The sequence below is a fragment of the Pteropus alecto genome, unplaced genomic scaffold (assembly GCF_000325575.1).
Source record: "Pteropus alecto unplaced genomic scaffold, ASM32557v1 scaffold87, whole genome shotgun sequence".
Lineage (NCBI taxonomy): Eukaryota > Metazoa > Chordata > Mammalia > Chiroptera > Pteropodidae > Pteropus > Pteropus alecto.
Window position 1 is genome coordinate 22599374 of NW_006443225.1, and position 6638 is coordinate 22606011.

At 50.1% G+C, this 6638-nt stretch overlaps 1 long non-coding RNA gene across 4 annotated transcripts in view; it reads right to left on the bottom strand.

Moving 5' to 3' along the window:
- LOC112472578 overlaps positions 1-6638 on the bottom strand; it is a 109075-nt gene that overhangs the window by 90010 nt on the left and 12427 nt on the right. The window contains exon 3 of one of the 4 annotated variants that reach the window (XR_003043658.1): positions 5742-6295. The exons of the other annotated variants lie outside the window; for them this stretch is intronic. This is a non-coding gene — a long non-coding RNA (uncharacterized LOC112472578). Of the gene's footprint in view, positions 1-5741; positions 6296-6638 lie in introns of those variants that run through there. 4 annotated transcript variants of the gene reach the window in all.

The window sequence follows — 6638 nt, forward strand, 5'->3', positions numbered from 1 at the left end:
CCAAAGCATTTAGCGCCTCCGAGGACTTAAGGGGCCTGGACTTAAGGGGCCTGCTCACGCCTTAACCTCCCCCGGTCCCTTTCCACTGATGGAGTGGGGAAGTCCAAAGGCTGCGATTATATACTGTCCCCGCGGCTCGCTTAGCATAATTTACCATTTGTTAGCCGCAGCCTGGCTCCTTCCGGTCACTGAAGTCCATGACAGTGAGGAAGGGGAGGAGAGCAGAGGCGGAGCCTGACTCCAGGAGACCGAGCTGGCCGCCGAGAACCAGTCGCATGTGTAAACTTCTCTGGGTCACGTGTTCTAACGTGCAGAGGGACATCGCTTTCTGAGTTTCCCACTGTCTCTGAATGTCATGCTCTGCTCCCCCGACGGCAGTGCCATCTGTCAGCCCGTCGGGCTCTAAGCCGCTCCGCGTATGACTGCTAGTGATCTGAGATGAGGAAGAACGGTGATGAAGAAGGCCGCAGGGCCGAGCAGGCAGCTGCCGGAGGGGAGACGCGTCACTGCGCGGCGCGTGAGCAGACGCGGCGACAGAAAACTGGGACGCTGAAGAGTGGGAATGTCCCCACGGCAACCAGCAGGGACCCTGGGCACAGATCTGCACCTCCATTGCACAAATTCAGTGTTCCGCTCTAGTCAGGAGGAAAGGATCGCTTAAAAGCGTCAAGCACGCCAACCGTGCTCTTCCAAAGAGCAGTGTTCTGTATTTTAAGGACTCCTTTTATTCAGCTTTAGAGGAATAAAGTTGACAAATAAAGCCGTAATATATTTAAAGTGTATAATACAATGATTTGACATACGGTCGCGCGTCCCTTAACCGTGGGGACGCGTTCAGAGAAAAGCGCCGCCAGGTGATTTTGTCGCTGCGTGAACTCACCTGGGCGGCACAGCCCGCTGCGCGCCCGGGCTCCGCGGCTCAGCCAGGCCCCTGGGCCTCCAGCCTGAGCAGTCGCTCTGCGCTGAGCACTGCGGGAGGCTGCGGCTCCATGCGCAGTGTCTGTGTCTAAACACATGGAGTCTTCTAAGACGAGTGATTCCAGATGACCTCTCTGAAAATGTCCTGTGGCTAAGCAACCGCCCATGTCACTGCACGGAGGTACCCAGCTCAGCAGCACACGACCGCGGCCTTGCCCTGCGCCCGCCCTGCCTCACTGTCCCCACCCTTGCTGCCCTGCACTGCAGGCCCAGCAGAGCGGAGATGTAAATTTTGCCTCACACCGGTGAACTGTCCTGACCCCTGCCCGCCTCCAGGGAAGCGCCTGGAGACCCCATGCTTGCCAGCATGTGACTGGAAACTTGCCTGCCGGGGACGGCGTCCGTCACCCCTGAGCACGCGGCCCTCCCACCATCTGCCTGTGTCTCTCCCTCCCCCTCTCCTTCCCTCCCGCCCATGTCCTCTCCCTCTCGCATCCCTCTCCCTTTCTCTACCGACCCCAGGAAAGATCTTGATACAGTCAGATAAGAGGGGACAAAAGGAAACTTTTTAAAAATTCAACCAATGCATGTGACTAAATAGGGTGACGTGCTAAGTAGATAATAAAATGAAATAAAAACATTTTCAGAGATATCTACTAAAGAAAATTTAAAAATACCAATTCCAGGTGATTCGCAATGCAGTTCATGTCAGTACACCCCACGAGTCTTGAAAGGATGGAGAGCACGACATTGAGAAAAATTTTCCCGAATTTTTCTAAACATGCGCGCTCTGCACCCTAACGTTTGACACTTAATTCCACAGCGCAAAGTGTTCTTGTAAAGATAAGAAAATAGACTTTGGCCTTCTTCACAGATGTGTTGTGGGTTTTTTAAATTCTAGATTATTCTTTTCCCAGAGATTTCCACTCTCCCTTGCCTCACCGGGGGCTTCAAAATCCCATTTATTACTATGAAGAGTGAATGGGATTCACACTTGCAAGTTTACTGCTCGGTCACTTCTCCCCCGTGGGTTTAAATAATCACCCGGTAGAGATCGTAGCTGCACTATGAATGCAACCGAGTAGGCTGAGAAATTAGAAACGGAAAAGAAGAATTAATTGGTATTAGACATGAAAGGGGAATTTTGTTCCTGAGCATTTGTGCTGTAATCTCCTCTAAACTTTAATGAAAGTCTCTCAAAGTTTATCGTCTTAAAATGCATTCATTTTAAATTTACCCCCTCACCGGAAAGAGTCCCTGAAACTGTCAGTTTTCAACCCAAAAGCGTTTCGTGCTTAAGTGACCAGTTCCAGTCATCATCCCTCTGACAAAGCAGGTCTTTCAAAGCTGACTCTTGGAAACTTCTGCACGACAGGCCGGTCCCAGTCAGTGCAGCCACCTGTGCCACCGCCGAGCGCGATGGGGGAGGGGCATGCACACTCCCAGCAGGAGAAACTCATGCATGTGCCACAGGGGACCAGGACAAGAGAGCTCCCAGACCGTGGCTCATGGCAACCACGAATGGAAACACTCAAACGTCCACCAACGACAGAATGGAGACGTGAACAAATACGTTGGAACAGCGAGTGCTGTACATCAGCGAAAATACCTGCGGCCCTTACGTCAGCCCCTGAAAGCACTGAGCTTGTCATACGGCGTGAAAGAGGGTCACGTCATCCACAAAATTCAAGAAGAGGCAACATAAACGATATTTCGCTCAAAGATATAAGTCTGCCCAGCAAAACAGCAAAGAACGGCAGAAGACCGAGGCGACACGGCTGTGACCCGAGAGGGGCCCCCGGCTGCTCCGGCACTGGGCAGGTGCGCCCCTCACTGGGGTGCACCTGCAGACGTCCGCCTCGTTATCACACCAAACCGGGTGTGGCTGCTCACACTCTTCACATGTATATTCAGGAATCAAAATATAATTAAAATGAAAAGCACTGTCAGCAAAGGGGAGATGTCGGCTTCTAAGCTCGCTCCCTCCCAGAAATGTCAATTTGAACAACTACCCAGAACACACCTGGAGCCCTGGGTTCCAGGTGAGGGACGACAGCTCCTGGGGGAGCACAGAAGAAAAGGCACACTGAGGCCGGTAGAAGAGATAGACTCACGTGAATTAAACTAATTACGAAGTAAACTCAAAATCGACTAAAGACTTACATCTAAGACCCAACAACTGCAGACTACGGTACAAGAAGGAGGAGAAGCACTCGACAACGATGAGTCCTGGCAACAGCTTTTGGAATCTGACACCGAAACCTCCGGGAACGAAGGCAAGAAAACAACAAGGACTACACCAAGTCGAAAAGCTTCTGCCCACGAAGGAAACCATCAGCGACACGAAAAGACGGCTTACGGAATGGGGGAAAATATTTTGGACCATCTCCTGATGAGGGCGATTCCATCCTCAATAAGGAACTCATACGACTCAATACCCCTCCCCAAAAACATTGAATTAAAAATGGGAAGAGGACTTAAATAGACTTTTCTTCTTAATAAGACATACAAACGGCCGGCAGGTGCTTGAAAAGATGCTCCATGTGGCCAACAATCAGGGAAATGCAAATCAAAACCACAGTGAGACCTCGCCTCACACCTGTCACAATGGTGTCGTCAGAAAAACATGGAACAACACCCCCACAGCCTCTTTTTCCCAACGTCCAGCACGGGCACTGCTCCCCACAAACTTCGCACTTGTAACCTCTCCTTGGCATCTGTGTCTTGGAGGACTCAAAGTAATCATGTTCTCGGAGTCAAAAGCTTGAACTCAGCGAATGCAGCGTACTACCCGCCAAGGAAAACCTGTAATTTTACAGAGCATTTCCCCACTTTTTAGCACAGAGATAAGCTCCCCAAGAGAACAAGGCTTTCCCATGGCTGTCTGCCCCAAAAGTGCCCATTTCTTCCTCTCTGATGACGTGTCTGAACACTGACACATGACCTTCCAACCCTGAGGAAAGATTTGCCCAGAATTTCAAGCCCAAGCCGGGCGACTCTCCTTTCTCTCATTCATGGGGTCAGAATTTGTGGAACACTTACTGAGTGGAAGTCACTGTCCCAGGCCCTGAGGACGTAATGGCGGCAAGATTTCTGCTCTGCACCCCCTCACGACTCCCCACACATCGCATAGAAGTAACAGGAGCACGTTACACTGAAGAAAGCTGGACCGATGTGCCGAGCATCCGGTCGGTCACGGAGACGGGCACGCCCCAGGGCTAGCGCGGGTTCGGCTCCAGGCCCCGGTAATGAAGCGGGATTGCAGCAAAGCAAGCTGTGGTCTTCGCGCTGCGGGAGGGCCTTGCCTTCGGTTCATGAAAACGCCAACACCTGTGAAGCAATAAGGCGCCGTGTGCCTGTAGATGCGGCCTCTCTGCTTCCGGATTTGTTGCTTTCACGGCATCTCCTAACAGTTACTGGCTGCCCAGCACGGCCCCGGTGCTGCGAGGTGACACGATACTCTATGTAAATTTGTTTCTAGAATTGACAGCTGAATATTTCCTTTATATTTTGTCAAAATGCTTTATCTACAATAAATCATAAAGACCCACAAGTCATGAACTGCATATGTTTACCCTTTGAAGACCAAATCCAGCATAGATGTAAAAAAGCAAGCTTCGGAATAAAAATGATAAAAATCATTTTAAATGTTTACCCAAAACACCTGTTTACAGTTATTCCTGAGTACAGGCATGCCTCGTCTCATTGCACTTTGCTTATTGCTCTTCACAGATGCTGCATTTTTTGCAAACTGAAGACCCTCCACCAGCACAAGATTACGATTCACTTCATTGGGACCCTCGCTTTATTGTGGTGGTCTGGAACTGGACCTGCCATATCTCAAGGTGGGCCTGCATTCTCTGAGCACAGAGGGGAAGAGGCTGGCCCGTGCCCACTCTCACTGGGCCTCAGACCTGCTGACACCCTGACACCGTCTGCATAGTTCAGATATATTAACAGTATTCTCTTTAATTAAGAATTAAAAGATACCAGATACCGTGCTAAGTACTTTGGACCTCTTAATTTTTACAACAAATCTTCCAGACAGGAATAATTATACCCATTTCATAAATGGGAAAAGCAAAGGCCAGAGAGATTAAGTAAACAACCAAACTCATACCAGGTGGCATAGCCAGGATCAGAACCCAGGCCTGTCTTACCCAGAGACTGAGCCCTTAGACCATGCGTGCTGCCTGAGACACCCCTCAAATGCGTCATTTGGAAGAATGAGGAGTCCAGGCTACCATCGTGTGTCAGGAGGGCGCATGACACCCTATCACGAGGAGAAGCAGTGCTAGCTAAGGAGCTACTGAGGGCGAGCAGGAAGATGGCGACTAGGGGACAGTGGACATGCCATCTTTCTCCCCTGACCATGGGAGCCTGCAGAGAAGTCTCCCAGGAACCACTCACGACGGCCCGGCCTCTGCCTGTGGTGGCCGAAGAACATAAATGACTGTTCCCTTGCTCCCAGGGGACTCTGCCTCTCCTTTAGTTAGATCAGCTTACTGCGAAAGTAGTTTTTAAAAAACACAAGACTTGTAAAATATACCAACGGGGGAAAAATCAGTTCCTGAGTGACATTAAGCAGGTTCGGCAAAACTGTGGAGGCTCAGAAACAGGAGGATATACTGAGAAGTTCTGAAAAACAAATGGAATAGAAAAGGAAAAGACGGTATTTTAGGTTTTGTAACTTAAATTCTTAAGAAGATGAATGAGTAATGATATAGGAAAAAAATAACCCAAGTACGAATCTCCAAAACACACCTGCATGATTCCATGTTCTTCGAACTGCAGAATAAGAAGGGTAATTAGATTGCATTGAGAAGTCTTTTATTTGAATTAATTTATGAACAGATGTGTTGCTACAGACCTGAAGCCATCTCCCAGATGCCACCTTCACCCAACTCCACCTCCTAAGAATCAACCGTATTTGCTTCCATCTGTGTGACAACAGTGACATCCAGTGGCTAGCTTGTTGAAGTGCACTTTCACGGAAAAATGTCTGTAGGCTCTCCTTCACAAGTCGTGTGCCCTTCCCATTTCCAAATGTCACCTGCAGGGTGCACCTTCGGAGGAGCATGGAAAGGATGAAGGAGAGAACTGTGCCCTCTGACAGTTCCGAGCGCATTCCCTCGTCTCTGGAGAGTGCTTGTGTGAAGCGGGGGCGTCGCGCACACGCACTCAGTGGCAGTTACAAGCCACCGTTTCAGTTGAAACACTTGGGCTTCCCGATCACCGCGCTGTACTACTGTTTATCTGAGAGGCAGAGGGAAATGATGACAAATCGTTTGCTTCTCGTTTCTTTCTCTGACTTAGAGTTCCCACTAAATGCACGTGTGGGTCTGAAGGTTGGATGCTACACAGTGGCATCATGGTCCTCGAGAGGAAGAAACAGAAATATTTAGTGAGGCGTGTTAATGGTCAGGAATGGACGCCGTCTGTGGGGGGGATGAGCCCTGGAAGGACCGACCGCTGCCGGTTGTGTTGTGCGGCCGTCTGGCTGGCAGGTGCACACATTCGCTTCGGGAAGAGATTTCACTCCTCAGTGCCTTTTCCCCACTGTGAAGAGCTGAGAGTCAAGCCTGCAAGGACCAGGCATACACGCTGGCCCCGCTGAAAACCGCAGGGGACAGCAGGATGCTGCAGAAGGCTGAATCGCTGGCCCAGCCCGTCTCTGAGGCATTAGTATAAAAATGACACTAAATCACATAAGTGTGGTC